Below are 20,377 nucleotides of genomic sequence, written 5' to 3'. Positions count from 1 at the left end.
ATCCATATTCTTTCCTTATATGTTTACCATAGTATCATTACTCCAGATAGTTTGGGCGGACTTTATAGCCTGAAGTGTTTTTGGTAACCTCCAGTAACTTGAGAGCTTCCCTGGTGGCTCAGAGGGTAAAGTGTCTGCCTGCAATGCGGGAGACCTGAGTTCGATCCCTGGGTCGGGAAGATCCCCGGAGAAGGAAATGGCAGCCCACTCCAGTACTCTTGCCTGGAAAATCCCATGGACAGAGGAGCCTGGTAGGCTGCAGTCCATGGGGTCTCAATGAGTTGGACACTACTGAGCGACTTCACTTTAGTAGCTTGAGAAAAGAACTGATAGCTTCTTCTCTTCTTCCTCCTCTCGCTTGTTGCCATCTGCTTCCTTCTTCCCCTCTCCTTCTTTTCTCACTCTGTATTCCTTTTCTCTGTTCATCGTTCTTTTGTATAAAAATGGGGCTTCCCTCGTGGCTCAGCTGGTAAAGAATCCGCCTGCAATACCAGAGACCTGGGTTTGATCCCTAGGTTGGGAAGATCCCCTGAAGAAGGGGACAGCTACCTATACCAGTATTCTGGCCCAGAGAATTCCATGGACTGTATAGTCCATGGGGTCACAAAGAGTCGGAGATGACTGAAGCAAGATATAGATAAAATTGTATCAAAACATCTAAAATAAGTTGACTACTTCTTTTTAATATCATGTGTGTGAAAGTCGCTCAGTTGTGTCTGACTCTTTGCCACTGCATAGACTGTAGCCTGCCAGGCTCCTTTGTCCATGGAATTCTGGAGGCAAGAATACTGGAGTTGGTAGCTATTCCCTTTTCCAGGGGATCTTCACAACCCAGGGATCAAACCCAGGTCTCCCTCATTGAAGTCATATGCTTTACCATCTGAGCCACCAGGAGAATTAAATAAATTATATGCATCTTAGTTTGTGACATGCTTTTTTTGTCACAAACAAAAATACAAGGCCCCCTGTTGTATTGCATTTTATCATGGTTTTTCCATTCATCCCCTGTCCATAACTCCACTTGTCTCTCATCCCCAATTATACTAACTCTATAATGTTTAACATATGATCATGGTTATGTTTTTGTTTTTGAAAAGTATATAGCAACTTTGTATTTGATTTTAACTTATTCAAATAGTATTGTCTTATGGACCTAGTTCTATTTCTTATATCTTTTGTTTTGTACTATTTTTAATATCTGTTCCTCTGTTTAGTTTGTATATTTAGTTCATTGCCTCCTGCTTATATGTGATAGTTAATTGATCCCATTTGTATTTGCTGTGTTTTAATTATATGTTACCTTAGTGTGTGTTAGTCACTCAGTTGTGTCCAACTCTTTGTGACCCCATGGACTGTGGCCCACCAGGCTTCTCTGTCCATGGGATTCTCCAGGCAGGAATGCTGGAATGGATTGCCATTCCCTTCAATCAACTCTTAAGTTGCCTAATATATTCTGTTGTAACAAATAAATGCCCTCTTATGGACTTGTAAGTTTCTATACTTTAGGTATGAAAGTCTTTGTTGTAAGGTATATGTGTAATATTTAATTTTACCAATTTCTAATTTCTGATAACCTGATGGATATTGATATCATTTTAATTTGCGTTTTTCTGATTACTGGTAACATTATACTTCTCTTTTTGAACTTACTAATCCTTTGAGATTTTTCTTCTCTGAACTGCCTACTTTTAGTCTTTCTTCAATTTTTTATCAGATATCTTGTTTTTGTTTTTTCTGTTTGCTGGAAAGAGACATTTCAGGCATTCTTCCAATATTGTAGATACTAACAGTTTAGGATATTGCAAATATCTTTTTTCCAGTTTGCCACCAGATTGTCTTATGTTATCTTTCATGAAATATAAATCTTTGATTTTAATATAATTAAGTCAATCAGTAGTAACCTTATAAGCTGTACTTTTTGAGTTTCGTTATTTGAAAAATCCCTCTCTCTTCCAGGTCATAGAGTGTTCCTTTTACATTACCTTTAACATTTTACCATTCACATTGTAATTTTGATTCATCTTGTTTTCACTGTTGTATATAGTATGAGGTAGGGGTCCAACTTAATTTTTTGTGTGTGTGATGAATTCAGTTTTACTAATTCTATCTATTACATAATCTATACCTTACTCAGTAATTCCTGATAGTACTTCTGGCATCCACTGAATATTCATATTTGTATGAATCTGTGTGTGTCTCAGCTCTATAATTTGTTATATTTGATTTTGTAATATACATATATATACAGTAAAAGAAGTCCTTTTTCATTTTTCCTCTTTTAAATTGCTTTCACTATTTATAGATCTTTATTTTTCCATATATATTTTATGATCAGTTTGAGTTTATATGAAATAAGTCCTAGAATTTTTATTTGAATCAGTTGAATTTATAGACAAGTTTTGGGAAAAAATGATCAGTTTATAATGCTAAGTCATCCCATTTGTGGAAGAATAAGGTCTACTTTAAAGTTATTTAATTAAGCTTTATTTTTCTCTGTTAATAGTCTTGGGCACTTTTTGTTTAGTTACTAGCAGAACACTTAGTTTTTGTTGCTATTTTTTGCTTTAATTTCTAAAATTATTGCTGATATTGAGAAACACTATTGGTTTTTATAAGTTAACCTACATCTGGCAACCTGCTCAATTCTTTTGTTAGTTATTATAGTTTGTTTTTTGGTTTATGATAGGTTTTCTGTGTGGTTGATCATAGTGTATGCAGATATTTACTTTGTTTCTTTTCTTTACAACCATTTATCTCTGTTCTTTCTATTGTGATGTTGTATTGACCAGGATCATCATTACTTTGCTGTTCAGTAAAGTGATAATGGACATCCTTCTCTGATTTCTAAATTCAAAGAGGGAGTATCTAAAGTTTTTCCATTAACTGATGTTTGCAATAGGATTTTGGTAAATATTCTGTATCCAGTTATTCCTAGACTTATAAATTTTTTATAAAAACATAAATGAGTATTGAATTTTATTGAATTTGTTTTCCAAATATATTGATAGAATGCTTGTGGTTTTTATTCTTTAATTCATGAATGTGATGGCTTTCATTGGTAGATATTTTTGATAGTAAACAATTCTTTTATTCTTAGATAAATCCAACTTGTGGAGGTAAATCACTGCCTTTCTTTAACTCCCTGTGGAATTTGACTTCTTTTTTGTCTATTTTATTTTTAATCTTTTTTGTATTTATGTGTATGTCTATGAGTAACACAGGCCTAGTGTTGTTCTTACTCTTCTTCTTTTTTCTTTGTACTTTCCTGTGGGGTTTGTAAGTCAGTGTTATTTTAACCTCATTAGAATTGTTGAACATCCTTCCCTTTCTTCGGTCTTATGAAATGATTTATATAACATAAAAGTTATCTATTTATTGAAAGTTGAGTAGAAATCACATTCAGTGATATGCATTTTTCATTTGCCACATACTTCCTCCTCCTTTTCCCCATATTATCTTACTCCTATGACCCACTCCAGTATTCTTATCAGGAAAATTCCATGGACAGAGAAGTCTGCTGGGCTATAGTACACAGGGTCGCAAAGAGTCAGACATGACTGAGTGACTAAGAGCATATGCGTCATGATTTTGTTTACTCTCTTCAATAGTATGTATAGCTAAAGAACCATATTTGCTTATATAAAATTTTAAGTTTTATTATAAGCCTCATAATTTTAAAATCAAGTGACTATTTCCTCATAAAGTATATGAAAATGGGTAGTTTGTTTAATGTTATATCCTCAGTACCAACAAGAGTTCTTGGTGTAGGTACTCAATAAATATTAGTTGAATGAATAGATAAATAAGTGGTACCTGTAGATGGATAGGGCTTCCCTGGTGGCTCAATCAAGGACTTATGCTTTTATAAAATTATAATCTGTCAGGAAATAAGTTACAACATTTGAATGACTATAATATGACAGCACTATATCTTATCACTGTGTTTTTGCTAGTTCCTCAAGTGAGAAATCTAGTAGTGATTCGTAAGAGTACTAAAGTAATTTGTTTGCATAGTAGTGGTGTTAAGTGTTACCCAGACCTCAGCTTTCTCATATATAAAATGTGATAATAATGTTCTGTTGTGTCTTACTCTTTGGGACCCCATGGACTGTAGCCTGTCAGATTCCTCTGTCCATGGACTTCTCTAGGCAAGAATACTGAAGTTGGTAGTCATTCACTTCTCCAGGGAGTCTTCCCAACCCAAGGATTGAACCCAGGTCCTCTGCATTGCAGGCAGATTCTTTACCATCTGAGCCACCAGAGAAGCCCAGTAATTACCTACGTAGTGCAGTTATGGGATGGTATGAACGTTGCCTGGCTTAGTGCATAGTTGGCATTTAATAAATGGTAGTTAATATGTAAAAAGTATGTGTCTCTGATGCTAGTCATGAGACATGTTATAGGTATTTTTCAAAGTATAAGTATAAACAAAGTATAGTATAGACAAAGTATAGACATGTTGATAGAGATTGTAGTTTTCTGCCATCAACATGCAATCTTTATCAATTATTTAAAATTCACACATTGTTAAATATACAAAGTCTATATAGTCTTAAATTGTGAGAACAAAAAAGAGGGCCTTAAACTGCCCATTTCAAAATACATTCAATAATATTGAAATATTTAGTGTTTGTAAATTTTAATGTATTATTTATATGGCAGAAACAAGGCTCTTTCCCCATTTATAATGTTTCTTACAAGTTTTGAAAAGGTACAACCCTCAATTAGGGTGGTAAGAAGTCAGCTATATAGTTTTTGGAATATCTGTTTAGTTTTTAGATGTTGCTGTACTAGACCTATACAGACTTTAAATAAGAACTCAGATATCTCATTTGCTAAAACAAGAGCCAAATCATGTATAACTTCTAGGGTTGAATCTTTTCACAGGTTTTGGGGGGCCATAATTTGTCACTTTTCTGTATTTGTTTCCTTATTCTCAAGTCACTAATTTGTATTATTGTGTGATAAAAGGTAGTTCCTCGTAATGTTAATGACAATGATATTTAGAAATAGATTACTTAATATATATATTTATAACAAATATTTTCTTATTTCCTGATGTAGTTCATATTAGCATTTTACTTGTTGTTATTTAGTCTCTAACTCGTGTCTGACTCTTTGTAACCCCATGAACTGCAGCGTGCCAGTCTTCCCTGTCTTCACTATCTCCCAGAGTTTGCTCAAACTCATGTCCATTGAGTCGGTGATACTATTCAACCATCTCATCCTCTGTCGCCCCTTTCTCCTCCTGCCTTCAATCTTGCCAACATCAAGGTCTTTTCCAGTGAGTTGGGCCTTCACATGAGGTGGACAAAATTTTGAAGTTTCAGCTTCAGCATCAGTCCTTCTAATGAATATTTGGGGTTAATTTCTTTTAGGATTGACTGCTTTGATCTCCTTGCAGTCCAAGGGATTTTCAAGAGTTAGGCTTTAAGAAAAGATTTAGGAATAGAGAAATGAGGAGTGAGGAGAAAGTAAGCCTTCTCTTTCTCATTCTTTTCCATTCCTATACTTGTCTTGACTTCTTCACTTTTCATTCTTTCATCAACCCTGTGTATTTATCTTCTGTTTATACCACTACCCTGAATCTGTATGTTACTGGACATTTTAGCAGCTTTTGACTTTGCTGATAGTTTACAAACTAAGTTAACTGCTTAATCCCTTCCTATTTTAATAACATATCCAGATCTCAGACCTTGCAAGTGTTGCCTCCTAAATGTAGTTTTACTTCACCTTCTTCTTTCCTAAAATGATTGCCCTAGTTCAGATTCTTGCCTGGAGGGTCCCGTGGACGGAGGAGCCTGGCGGGCTGCAGTCCATGGGGTCGCTGGGGGTCGGACATGACTGAGAGACTTCACTTTCACTTTCCACTTTCATGCATTGGAGAAGGAAATGGCAACCCACTCCAGTGTTCTTGCCTGGAGAATCCCAGGGATGGGGGAAGCTGGTGGGCTGCCGTCTATGGGGTCGCACAGAGTCGGACACGACTGAAGTGACTTAGCAGCAGCAGCAGCAGCAGCAGCAGTTCAGATTCTTATCAAGATTACTGAGAACTGTCTCCTAACTGTTCTCCCTACCTTATATCTTAACCCCTCACTCACTTCTCACTATAGTGTGTTAATAATTTATCATATAAATCTGATCAATGATGTCTGTGTAAAATGCTCTAATTGGTCATCTATGGAGTAAAATGTAGAGGTACAGAAGACGCAGCATATGAAAGTGTAGTAGGTTTTCCATGTCCAGTCTTCGGTTTTTTCCTGCTGGTTCTCGCCTTCCTTTACTGATACTGAAACGCTTCCAGTTTGTTGAATATGCCATGCTATTTCTCGCAGCTCATCCTGCCTTCATGCTAGTCCTTCTGCTTGAGTTACTGTTCCCATTTCTATTTTACAGATTCATATTTATTTGCTACTCAAGTCCTCTAGCAAATTTTCCTGATATTTGGGTTAAGCACAGTGGATGCTGTTTCTCTTTACACTACTATAGAACCTAGTACATATTTATGTTAGTGCTTGCTGTATTATATCATTGTATTCTAAATAGGCATTCTTTTTCTGCAGTAGACTATAATACTTAGTCTTAATACTTATAATACTATACTTACAATACTATAGCACTTAATACTTAGTAGAATATAATGCTAAATAAAAGTTTTTTTATTTTGAAATATAACTACCCTCCTTTTGACCTGCAAATGAATCCAGTATTCTAGTCTCAGTCAGTGTTATACAATATCAGAGCTGGGGCTTATACAAGGGAAAACAGTTCTATTGGTGTCCAACGGAAGGATCATAACAGAAGTAACAAAAAGTTCTAATATTTGTCATTTACAATAGTGTTTATCTGAACTTTTGGCCTGGAGGATAACAAGGCACACTTTGAATAAACATGGCAATATTTATTATTTTTAGTGAAACCGACCTTCCATTCACCCCCCTTTTATGGCTGTGCTGCTTATAAATTCCCAAAGGATTATTTGAAAAATCCTACTTATATCTGCCAGCCTTATCAGTAGGGCAGGAGTTCACGTATTGTAACAGGAGGTCAGATTTCGGTCATGGTCTTATAGATGGGGCCAAGCACCTGTAAATTCTTCCTTTGGTGACTAAAGTGAAGTACAATATCAAACAGGCTGTGAGACTTTTCTAGGAAGTGCTGAACTTTGGCAGGAAGGGCAAACTTTGGCAGGAGGAGGGGAGGGAAGAAAGTGAACAAGGGTCAGATAGTGGTTAATTGAGACTTGGCCCCTGGTGTAGTGATGCAAATGGAAGTGTACAAAGCAAAGGTGGGTATATTTTATAGAATTGTTTTAAAGAGCTTAAAGTGCTTCAGTCTTCCTGTACGGTTTAGAAATGGGCAGGTAAGGCACAGGATGTAAGTCGTTTCACAGTCATTAAGGATAATTTTTTAGGAAGGGAGAAAATAGCATAAACTAAACATTTAACTGGAAGGGAAATGATGAATAATGATAATCTGAGATTCTTGTACATTGTGTAGTTTTAGTTTAAAAGATGGGTAGTTGTCTAATGAAGACAGAAACCAATCTGTCTTGCAGATTTTTTAAAAACATCTCATCAATCCAGTGATGTCTGCCATGTTTATGGGCTTCAAGCCTTGAATTCCAATCAACTTGGACAAAGATTTGTACATACTTCAAGCTTCTCTATGTACTATTCCATCTTTCTGACTCTTCTTCAAATTTGTTGCTCACTCACCTTTCTCTCACTTAAAGGGCCATAACAAGGATCTTGGGTATCATTAAGATACTAGGGGAGCAAATCTGTAAATATAACCATAACCCCTAGTTTGTGGGCCTGATTTATAATCTTCTTGTGGTATATTGGTTGTCAGTGATCTATATCATCTGCTCATTAACAATTTAAAAAATTACCAGATTAAAAAATGTTGACAAATGTACACCTTTGATTTATGTACTTTTCTGCATGTGTGTTACACTACAATGAAAAAAATCATTTTAAACATTTCTGACATCTCGGGCCCAGGGATAGCAATTATAGCAATATATGGAATTTTTTTTTTTTAGTAGGCAGTAACCCCTCAGTATTACATAAATCATCAGAACCTCAGTTTCATATAATTGTCCTTCAGTCGCTAAAGGACACTGTGAAACTGCCTAAGATATAAGGAAAGAAGAATGCTGTTGTGTAGTGAATTCATTATTATAAAGGCAATATAATACTACAAATGTAGTATTTTTAAAAACTCTCTTCAGCAGGAGGCCTCTGACAATTAGATGAAAGCTGAGAACCCTTTCCCTAGACAAGATGTGCATATATCCATGTACTTTGTATTCTGCTTAGAATTTCAGAGGCTTCCCTAACTCCTGAATCTCATCCAAAGACCTTGAAAGAATAATTCATCTAAAGGGATCTACAAGTTGAGTTAGATTTCAGGTATCTTCTGACTACAGACCTATGCCCCAGAGTAGCTTATCCCAATTCCATTTGAGTATCCCCTTTTATAAGTCCCCTAAGGACTCCCTACCACCTTGTCTTTTTCTTAGACTTGCAAACCTTGCCAAAATCTAACTTTAAAAGCATATTTCAAAGTAACCTTATTTCTTTGTCATAAATCTTTATTCCCTAGGAAGCTATTATACATGGCAAGTGGGTGGACCTGTTTTCCTGTTAAGAGTAAAGTTAACATCAGCATCTAAACTAATAGTTTTATCCCCCTGAATTCTTCAGCTTAGAAGGATACAGAGCAGAGATTTAGAAATAATATGAAAACTGTAGTTAGTAGTTTATCTTCCTGAATATAACTGTGGTAAGTTTCAGAATATGTTACCTCTTACTTGTATTTAACAGTATCTCTTTTTAAGTGTTTGGCCATAATTAGGAGAGGTGAATCAGCAGCAGAGTTAGAATTTACCCACAATCTCTTTAAAGTCTTTCATTCATGATCATTGTTGACACAAGAGATGGGGGAAGGTTGGGTGGGCAGAAACATTCCTGGAACATGTTTCTCCCTTTATAATCTGAGGATTTCTACTGGTATGGTCTGTACTGGCAGCTGGGAGAATTTAGAAAATCCATGGTCATGTAACTACAGATTATACTAATAGTAAGGAAAGGATTTGGAGAGTGGAAAAAGGATAAGATATATGCAGTTGTAAGTGACACAAGTTTTCTGAGATCTCAAGGGAATTATTTAATGAAACCAGTTAAAGAACTTTGTGGTAGCAATAAATATTTGAAGACTCTGAAATTTTCAATTAAAGAAAAATGATTAGTTTTGGCATTCTCAAGGTTAAAGATCCTTTTGAGTAGTGGTCATTGAAGTGTTGTAGCTTATGCCTGTATTTATAATTTTATCATCTTGGATTTTATCTAATACTTTGTTCAGCAGTCTCATAGTGCTATATGCAAATTTAATTACATCAAATAAGTGACTCATTCATATGGTAAGTATGAGGGAAACACCTCATTTGGTAGAGACTAAGCTCACTCTGAAATAGTTCTTTTATTGCTACCAGAGGTAAGGTTTTATGTTTCTTATTTCTGTACTTTTATCAAAAGGTACTTTAACTGCCAGTGAATTTAGTAGAGGGCTTCCCTGGAGGCTCAGTGGTAAAGAACCCACCTGCCAATGCAGTAGACACGGGTTCGATCTCTGGGTCGGGAAGATGCCCTGGAGAAGGAAATGACAACCCCTCCCGTATTCTTGCCTGGGAAAGCCCTTGGACAGAGGAGCCTGGGGGGCTACAGTCCACGGGGTTGCAAAGGAGTTGGACACGACTTAGTGACTAAACAACAACAAATTTAGTAGAAACAACTAGCTCATAGACTTAAAGGAAATCAGAAGGATGGGGTATATTTTTGATGGTCAGATTTTTTAAAATTGTTATTTTTTTAAATGAAACCCCCTTTTAAAAAATAAAACATCTCTGCTACACCTTGATTTTAAGATAATTGATTAGCAAATGAAAAAAAAAGATATTCAGGTATTAACCTCACATAGCTTTTGACAGTGCTTCTCACAGATCATTGACCTGGCAATGTGTGTGTGTTTGATAAGTTGCTTCAGGTGTGTTGGACTCTGTGCAACCCTAGGAACTGTAGCCTGCCAGGATCCTCTAGCCATGGGATTCTCCAGGAAAGAATACTGGAGTGGGTTGCCATTTCAGTGAATTCTGATAAATAAAGCTCTGACTGATTATTTAGTTTTCATTATAATTGATTGTACTTTTACTGTAGCCTAGTTTGTAAAATTTATCTTTGTTCTACTTTGAACAAAGACAGTTGATTTGTATTAATTTATATAACTGTAGTAAAAATCCATTATTTAGACTCTTTCAATTTCTTACAAAGAAACTTGAATGAACATTTAAATTTTGGTTTGGATATAAATACAAGTGCAGTCATTTATTAATATTACTGCAATGGTAGAAATAAAAACCAATGGATAAGGCCTATATGCTAAATTCTTGGTGCTTAGAGTTAGTGGATAAGGTGGTTTTGTTTTTCTCCTTGTTTGACATTGCAAAGATGGTGATACAGAGAGAGGGAGATATCAGATGATTTTGCCTCTCACACAGAATTGGAAATTGTGGATATAGAATTTCAGCATTGTCAGAGGCAAATAGGATCTAAGTCTCCTTACAGTTGTTTCTGGAGCTGTCTTTCTGGGGAACCCCAGTTTTGTCAGTTGATCTGTTTTTTCTTTTTTTTCTTTCTGTTTGAAAAAAAAAGGAGGGGAGCCCTATTACAAATGTCTTTGAAAGTCTGTGTACTTTATTTCTGTCTTGGGATTTTCACAGTTCACACTAGTATATTCAAGTATATTCTGAGATCTGAAAATAAAAATGTTATATTTCACTCAAGCAAGCATTTCCTAATTCAGTGGAATATGTAAAGATGATCAGGATGTTTCCTGATCATCAAACTTTTTGGTGCTCAAAAAATTTATAATTTGATGGATCTAGAGAAAAGCTCCTTTGTAAGAGACCCTGAAGAGGTCTGTTTTTTTGTTTGTTTGTTTTTTAAATTCATTATGTTTAGTTGAAATATGTATACTTACTTTGGGAAGTAAGAAAAGAAAGTTGAATTTTTAATCAAAAAGCCTTCCTGAGAACCATAATTTGAAATGAGTAGGTACTATTTTCAAATCTTTATACTGTTAGAACAGAGCTGAAAGCTTTCCTGATTGTTTCCATGGTGACCTTGAGTATTTCTGAGCAATAAGAATGTATTTTAAGTATTTTCTTTAGAGATATTTTTTAATGTGGAAAGTTTTGCCCTGAAATACTTGGTGACTCCTAGTCCATCTTTGACACTTAACAGATTGTCTCATCACTCTCCTGCCATATCTCACTGCCTCCTAGTTTTACTGACCTACCAGTGCCTGGTGAGGGTAGATAGGCATGAACACTACATAGATCATAGCGAAAAGCTGAGAGTGAGATACTCTGTGCACTGCATTGATAAGGGCACAGGAAAAGCCATGTATAGTGATAACTTTACTGTAGTATGGGCTAATGGGTCCTGGTTTGTAGTAGCTGTAATCTAGCTCTTTATAATTGTCATATTGCTCTTTTAACCTGGTGACCTTATTACTCATGGGCATACATATCATTTGGCTTTGAATAAAACAAGAGGAAAAAAAGTGATTAAAGTGTTTTTTTCTAGACATGCTTGTGTTTGTTTTTCAGAATGCTTACTTTGGTAACATGGAACTTCTCAAGTGTGCTTACGTTTTTTAAAACAAGAATATCTCACTTAAACAGCTTTAGATACCACAATAATGTAACTGTTTTTCAAGTCCTGACAAAATGAACAAGAAATAATTCATTTTCCTTATAACACACAGTCATCTTTCTAAACACAGTGTAAATCATATAAAAACTGCTTTAAATACTTTAGTTTCTTATTGTTCTCAGAGTAAAGTAAACTACTTGGTCTATATAGTTTTCCATATTGTATCCTTGGCTTATCTCTCTTACCTCATTCTTAGCGCTCTCTTCCTCCTGCCTGCTCCAGATGTACAGACCCCCGTGTTCTTTCATAGTGATGTCTTTGTACAAGCAGTTCTTTCCTGAAACATACTTCATCTTTTCTTTCTTCTTTTGATGTTTCTTCCTATTAATTGTGCCAAGTTTCTTCATTGCTGTGATCTCGATTTGGCGTTTATAGTCTTCTTTCCCTCATCTCATATATCCAGATCTCTTATATCTTTTTCTTCCTTTTCCTTCTTTCTTGGTTGTGACTGCCAGGTATTTTTTTGTTTTTAAATTTAAATTTTTTAGTTTGTTTTGTTTGTTTCTCTAAAATGGCTTCTATACTAGGTACTTAGTTTAATACATTGCCCTAATAGTTGGGGATTCTGCAGGGGGGCATAAATAATTGTTGCCAGAAACTTGTGATCTAAGTAAGAGGGCATGGAAGGGAGGAATTTCCTTTTGTTTTGTGAAATTTGGTCATTCATTTATGTAAATTACATGTACCAAAACGATCTTCTCATCAGAAACAAATACTGGAGCTCAGTATTTGTAGCAGGTATAATGAAGAATTTGTTTTTCACCTATGAATACAAATGGATTTAGTTTAAATTGTGCGGCCATGCATATAGGCTCACTCACTCAGTCATGTCCGACTCTTTGAAACTCCATGGACTAGAGCCCACCAGGCTCCTCTGTCCATGGGATTTCACAAGAGAAAACTGGAATGGGTTGCGGTTTCCTTCTCCAGGGGATCTTCCTGACCCAGGGATCAAGCCTGTGTCTCCTGCATTGCAAGCAGATTCCTTATTGCTGAGAACTGTGGGGGATTCAAAAAGCTGAGTTAAAATAGAAGTGGATTCTCTTTTTCTGATTCCAAAACTCAGATCACAATCTTTAGGTGAAGTAGTCTAGGACTTTGACATTGGCGTGGAATTGCTTGTCCACACCCCTGACTTTCTCAGGGAATGTAGGCAGTTTAGTTTCTTTCTTCAGTGTCTTTAACCAGAATTTCTGGAAATCTCAGAATACTATGTCATTCACACCTCACAGAAGGAGTTTAGCAAAAAATATTAGAATGAATAAATGAACAAATATAATCAAAATATGCCAAGAAAATACTGTAAAAAATAAAAGGACTATGGTGGAAAACTGAAAGCATTCTCCCTAAGATCAGGAATAAAATATGCCATAGAGTAAGATTTAGATGTTTTAATTGAAATTAATATAGTTAACCTGTTGATTATATAGAGTGTTATCATTTAAGATTTGGAGTTTTGTCTTGTCCTAAATTGCCAACATCCGTTAGATCATCAAAAAAGCAAGAGAGTTCCAGAAAAATATCTATTTCTGTTTTATTGACTATGCCAAAGCCTTTGACTGTGTGGATTACAATAAACTGTGGAAAATTCTGGAAGAGATGGGAATACCAGACCTCCTGACCTGCCTTTTGAGAAATCTGTATGCAGGTCAGGAAGCAACAGTTAGAACTGGACATGTATAGGAATGCAAGGGATTTCTGTGTGTTGATTTTATATCCTGCAACTTTACTATATTCATTGATGAGCTCTAGTAATTTTCTGGTGGAGTCTTTAGGGTTTTCCATGTAGAGGATCATGTCGTCTGCAAACAGTGAGAGTTTTACTTCTTCTTTTCCAATTTGGATTCCTTTTATTTCTTTTTCTGCTCTGATTGCTGTGGCCAAAACTTCCAGAACTATGTTGAATAGTAGCGGTGAAAGTGGACACCCTTGTCTTGTTCCTGACTTTAGGGGAAATGCTTTCAATTTTTCACCATTGAGGATAATGTTTGCTGTGGGTTTGTCATATATAGCTTTTATTATGTTGAGGTATGTTCCTTCTATTCCTGCTTTCTGGAGAGTTTTTATCATAAATGGATGTTGAATTTTGTCAAAGGCCTTCTCTGCATCTATTGAGATAATCATATGGTTTTTATTTTTCAATTTGTTAATGTGGTGAATTACATTGATTGATTTGCAGATATTGAAGAATCCTTGCATCCCTGGGATAAAGCCCACTTGGTCATGGTGTATGATCTTTTTAATGTGTTGTTGGATTCTGATTGCTAGAATTTTGTTGAGGATTTTTGCATCTATGTTCATCAGTGATATTGGCCTGTAGTTTTCTTTTTTTGTGACATCTTTGTCAGGTTTTGGTATTAGGGTGATGGTGGCCTCATAGAATGAGTTTGGAAGTTTACCTTCCTCTGCAATTTTCTGGAAGAGTTTGAGTAGGATAGGTGTTAGCTCGTCTCGAAATTTTTGGTAGAATTCAGCTGTGAAGCCGTCTGGACCTGGGCTTTTGTTTGCTGGAAGATTTCTGATTACAGTTTCAATTTCTGTGCTTGTGATGGGTCTGTTAAGATTTTCTATTTCTTCGTGGAGAAAAGGGAACCCTCCTATACTGTTGGTAGGAATGCAAACTAGTACAGCCACTATGGAGAACAGTGTGGAGATTCCTTAAAAAATTGCAAATAGAACTACCTTATGATCCAGCAATTCCACTGCTGGGCATACACACTGAGGAAACCAGAATTGAAAGAGACACATGTACCCCAATGTTCATCGCAGCACTGTTTATAATAGCCAGGACATGGAAACAACCTAGATGTCCATCAGCAGATGAATGGATAAGAAAGCTGTGGTACATATACACAATGGAGTATTACTCAGCCGTTAAAAAGAATTCATTTGAATCAGTTCTAATGAGATGGATGAAACTGGAGCTGATTATGCAGAGTGAAGTAAGCCAGAAAGAAAAACACCAATACAGTATACTAACACATATATATGGAATTTAGAAAGATGGCAATGATGACCCTGTATGCAAGACAGGAAAAAAGACACAGCGGTGTATAATGGACTTTTGGACTCAGAGGGAGAGGGAGAGGGTGGGATGATTTTGGAGAATGGCATTCTATCATGTATACTATCATGTAAGAATTGAATCGCCAGTCTATGTCTGACGCAGGATACAGCATGCTTGGGGTTGGTGCATGGGGATGACCCACTGAGATGTTATGGGGAGGGAGGTGGGAGGGGGGTTCATGTTTGGGAACACATGTAAGAATTAAAGATTTTAAAATTAAAAAAAAAAAAAAAAAAGAACTGGACATGGAGCAACAGACTGGTTCCAAATAGGAAAAGGAGTATGTCAAGGCTGTATATTGTCACCTATTTAGCTTATATGCAGAGTACATCATGAGAAACACTGGGCTGGAGGAAGCACAAGCTGGAATCAAGATTTCCGGGAGAAATATCAATAACCTCAGATATGATAACTAAGATCATGGGATCCAGTCTCATCACGTCATGGCAAATAGATGGGGAAACAGTGGAAACAGTGTCAGACTTTATTTTGGGGGCCTGCAAAATCACTGCAGATGGTGATTGCAGCCATGAAATTAAAAGGTGCTTACTCCTTGGAAGGAAAGTTATGACCAACCTAGACAGCATATTAAGAAGCAGAGACATTACTTTGTCAGCAAAGGTCCGTCTAGTCAAGGCTATGGTTTTTCCAGTGGTCATGTATGGTTGTGAGAGTTGGACTGTGAAGAAAGCTGAGCGCCGAAGAATTGATGCTTTTGAAGTGTGGTGTTGGCTAAGACTCTTGAGAGTCCCTTGGACTGCAAGGAGATCCAGCCAGTCCATCCTAAAGGTGATCAGTCCTGGGTGTTCTTTGGTAGGACTGATGTTGACGCTGAAACTTCAATACTTTGGCCACCTGATGCAAAAAACTGACTCATTGGAAAAGACCCTGATGCTGGGAAAGATTGAGGGCAGGAGAAGAAAGGGATGACAGAGGATGAGATGGTTGGATGGCATCACCGACTTGACGGACATGGGTTTGGGTAGATTCCGGGAGTTGGTGATGGACAGGGAGGCCTGGCGTGCTGAGGTTCATGGGGTCGCATAGAGTCAGACATGACTGAGCGACTGAACTGAACTTGGCCTAAAACGAAGTGTAAGATGTGTTAACGTATTTTTTAGATGTGAAAAACTAAGTCATTTTTAATGTTTAATGATGATGTTTGTAGCAGTGCAGATTGTATTTGTTAATGTGTTTCTAAAACCCAAGCATAATGGTTTAAATGAATATGGAATTTGTTTGTATATATGATAAAGAAGTCCAGATGTAGGCAATTCACTATTGGTATGGTGACTTACACTGTCGTTAAGACTTAGGTTCTTTTAGTTGTTGCAGTTCTCCTTCTCTAGCACATAATGTGTCTTCAGTTTTGCAAGGTGGATCATTTTCATATTTCAGAAAGAAAGCAGGTGTGAAGGCCAAAGTGTAAAAGCTGCATCCCATCTGTATCTGTTTCTGTTTTCAAGAAAACAGTAGCTTTAGTCAAAAAATAGAAGGTTCTGCAAAAATGATGAATTATTTTGTAATTTGCCAGTCCAGGTTCGATGCATGATACTGGATGCTTGGGGCAGGCTGGTGCACTGAAATGACCCAGAGGGATGGTACAGGGAGGGAGGAGGGAGGGGGGTTCAGGATGGGGAACACGTGTATACCTGTGGCAGATTCATGTTGATGTATGGCAGAACCAATACAATATTGTAAAGTCATTAACCTCCAATTAAAATAAATAAGTTTATATTTTAAAAAATAAAAACAAAAAATTGGGAACAAATTAGATCATCTTGAATCTAGTTCTTGATCTACAATGTGTTAGTTAACTTCTTATAGCTTCAGTTTCCCATTAAAAATGCAAATAAGAGTGTTTATCTCACAGCGTTTCTGTGAGAATGAAGTGAAAGAGTATATGTAAAAAAAAGTACCTGGCATACTAGCTCGATCTGAAAAGAAATATTTCTCCTTCTAACTTGTACATGTTCTGCTCACCCCTATACCATCTCCTATCACCAAGTTGTTATAAGGATGTGATACAGATGGAGGACAGAACTAGAAACTAGAGTGACTCATGTGTAATACATATGCAGATACAAGAGACAATTCAAGGAAACCCATACAGTTCCTCTCACAGCCCATCCCCATTTAATGTTGTTGTTGCTGTTTACTTGCTAAGTCATATCCAGCTCTTTTGCAACCCCATGGACTGTAGCCCGCCAGGCTCCTTTGTCCATGGAATTTTCCAGGCAGGAATACCAGAGTGGGTTGCCATTTCCTCCTCCAGGGGATCTTCCCAACTCAAGGATTGAACCCGCATCTGGCAGGCTGGTTCTTTACCACTGAGCTGCCAGGTAAGCCCCATTTAATGTTACCTTGAGAGTCCCTTGGACTGCAAGGAGATCCAGCCAGTCCATTCTGAAGGAGATCAGGCCTGGGATTTCTTTGGAAGGAATGATGCTAAAGCTGAAGCTCCAGTACTTTGGCCACCTCATGCAAAGAATTGACTCATTGGAAAAGACTCTGATGGTGGGAGGGATTGGGGGCAGGAGGAGAAGGGGACGACAGAGGATGAGATGGCTGAATGGCATCACTGACTCGATGGACGTGAGTCTGAATGAATTCCGGGAGTTGGTGATGGACAGGGAGGCCTGGCGTGCTGCGATTCATGGGGTTGCAAAGAGTCGGACACGACTGAGCGACTGAACTGAACTGAACTTATAAAAAGTCTAATCTGCAGATTAAAAGCCATGCTATATTAAGAGGAGAAAGACTTTCGTATACCTTTCGTTTTAATCATCTTATTTTCCAGAGGGGGAAACCTCGGCCTAGGGCAGTTGAATTACTCACGTAAAGTCACCTATTGCCAAATAGCAGAATTAAAACTAAAAACTGGAAATACATCTCCTTCTTGTGTTCTTTCCTCCATCAGTTTTCATTATTATTAAAGCAGTTAAATTTATCATCCTTTGTGTGATGCCCTATTCTAAGCACTTAAAAGTGTTAATCAGTAAATTATACTGTATTCTAATTTAGTAGAGAATAATTATATGAAATTTGTAAACCTAATTAACCCATGGTTTTTCTTATTCCACTACAGTTAGGGACTAGACTTGGTTTCCTGTCAGAAATGATTGCAAATAGCAATGCAAAGCCTTTTGTATTTGTCTATCTTAATTTTTTGTCTCTTTCAGCATTTTCTTTGCTATATACTTTAACAATTCTGTATTCTCAGTTCTTATATGACCATATTTGTCAAAATTCTTACTCTGGTTGACCAGAGCCATGTTACAGGGAAGCCTAATGATCATAGTTGTTGTAGGGAAACGACCATTTTCCTTTCTTAAACAGTAAGATCAGTTACTTTTCTTCCATGAAAATCATCTGTCTCCTTTTTTTAATTTTTTTCCCTCTCTTGTAACATAAGAAATGCCATTGAAACCAGTATCTGTGAGAGAGTGAATAGTCCACACTAGACCACAGTTGGCTGCAATTGGTTTTGGGCTCAAGCAATCAATAGCAGCTACTTGTGAATTTTTTTTAGGTATTATTCAGGTTTTTAGGAGGGTCCTGAGGACACTTATATCTTAAGTTTTAGTTGTATTTGGCCTCTTGTCTTTCTAGATTTTCCTACATTATTCAGAAGTTCACAAATATAATTTCTTCCATCAAATGATACAATAAAGTATAGTTGGGCTTTAAAATCTGAATGAGAAATAGAAAAATTTATGAGTATAGGTATTTTTCATTGGGGAAAAATCAGAAAACTATGAGTCTATACTGATAATAAACAGGTTATAAATGAATAAACTACTACATATATACATTAAGTACATACACAAATGGAGAAGAAGGCTGCGATCTTACTCATAGCAGGATGCTGCGTCTTGACTGATGGGAGCCAGTTATGGGTGTCTTGTATCTTTCTACATCTTGTGAGCACAGGCACTGACTTTGTTCCAGCTAGGTTTTCAAGGATGTTTGTGTAGTCAGCAGGTTTCTAAAGGAGGGATACTGTCTCTTCTCAGAGAAAAAAAGCAGGTGTGCTTCCAGGTTTGGAAAACTAAGATAGTGTTTTTCTATGGAATAAAAATATTTGGATTCTCTACACTCAGGGATTCTCTCCTTTAGAACAAACCTAGATTCTTTCCCATTGGTGTGTAGAAATTTGGACTCTGGGAACTGGTGCAAGTATAATTGTTGATACCCTGGCCTCTGCTGTTGATACTAGTAATGAAGTCCTTTGTCTCTGATCCAGGGATCCAGCTTTTTTTTTTTTTTTGCCTTCTACTAGCATCCATGAAACTGTGGCATGCTAATTTGTTGGCTTATAGGTGAGTAAATCTCAGATTCTTAATGGCTGTTCATTTTCAGTCATTATAATAAAAACTTATTCTGGTAGAAATCATCAATAGATACTAAATTTATTGGGATAATTGGTAAAAAAAAAAGTTTATTTGTGTGGTCTTAAATTGTCTCCCCAAGATTGTTTATTAATAGCAAGACAAAAATTGTAACTAGACACTACCTTTGCCAGGTGATCAAAATTAACATCGTAATTGAGGATCATTGAGTGCCTCTGAATGAGAAGCCCCAAGAGGGATGTACTATTTTGACCTAGAGTGTGTACCCTGAATCTAATTTACAAGGAAACATCATAGCAACTTCAAGTGAGGTGCATTCTATTATGAAAGAAAGAAAGAGTGGAAGCGAGAGAGAGAAAAATTTTCAAAAATATCAGTCATAAAAGATAAATGCTTAGAAACTATTTTAGACTAAAGGAAGCTAAAGAAAACATGAGAACTAACTAAATGATCTAGATCTGGGATTGGCAAACATTTTCTCAAAAAGACCTAACAGTAAGTATTTAAAGCTGTGAATCTCTGCCACAGGATCTCTGTCACAACCACTCAAGTTTACTGTGACAGCTCAAAAACAGCCAGACACGTGTAAATGAGTGAGTGTGGCCGTATTCTAATGAAACTTTATTTGCATAACAGATAATGGGATGTATTTGACCCGTGGGCTGTGGTTTACTGATCCCTGTCCCCTATTCAATCTTGTGCTTGAGGGAGAACATGCTATAAAGAGCATTTTTGGGTCCATTGACAGAATTAGAACATGGACAGTAGGTTAGGAAAATGTCATATTTTTCTGAAATTGATAAATATTCTATTACTATGTAAGAAATTATTCTTATTCTCAGAAAATACACAATGAAGTATTTAGAAGGAAAGAGATCTGTATATTACATACATTCAAATGGCTAAGGAAAAATATATGCAGAAAGAGCACATGAAAAAGACTATGGGGCAAAATATTAACAGTAGGTGAATCTGGGTGGAGTATATGGGTGTTTTTTGATACTGTTCTTCTAACTTTTCTAGAAATTGAAATTGCTTCCAAATGAAAAGTTAAATGAGTATATGTGTTTATGTATGTAAACTTACATGCGGGTACATAGCCCATAGGGAGAGAAAAATATAAAAGATTTGATAGCTTCTTTACACTCTCTTGATACCTATTTAAAAAAAAAGAATTT

The 20,377-nt window shown here is 36.5% G+C and overlaps 1 protein-coding gene across 4 annotated transcripts in view; it reads left to right on the top strand.

The window, feature by feature from the left end:
- Nucleotides 1-20,377, top strand: part of EXOC6B (exocyst complex component 6B) — a 711,360-nt gene that overhangs the window by 329,972 nt on the left and 361,011 nt on the right. The window lies entirely within an intron of this gene.

Source organism: Capricornis sumatraensis, chromosome 1, assembly GCF_032405125.1.
Source record: "Capricornis sumatraensis isolate serow.1 chromosome 1, serow.2, whole genome shotgun sequence".
Taxonomy (NCBI): Eukaryota; Metazoa; Chordata; class Mammalia; order Artiodactyla; family Bovidae; genus Capricornis; species Capricornis sumatraensis.
The sequence above is the reverse complement of the archived record's forward strand: the minus strand, read 5'-3'. Positions and strand labels throughout refer to the sequence as shown.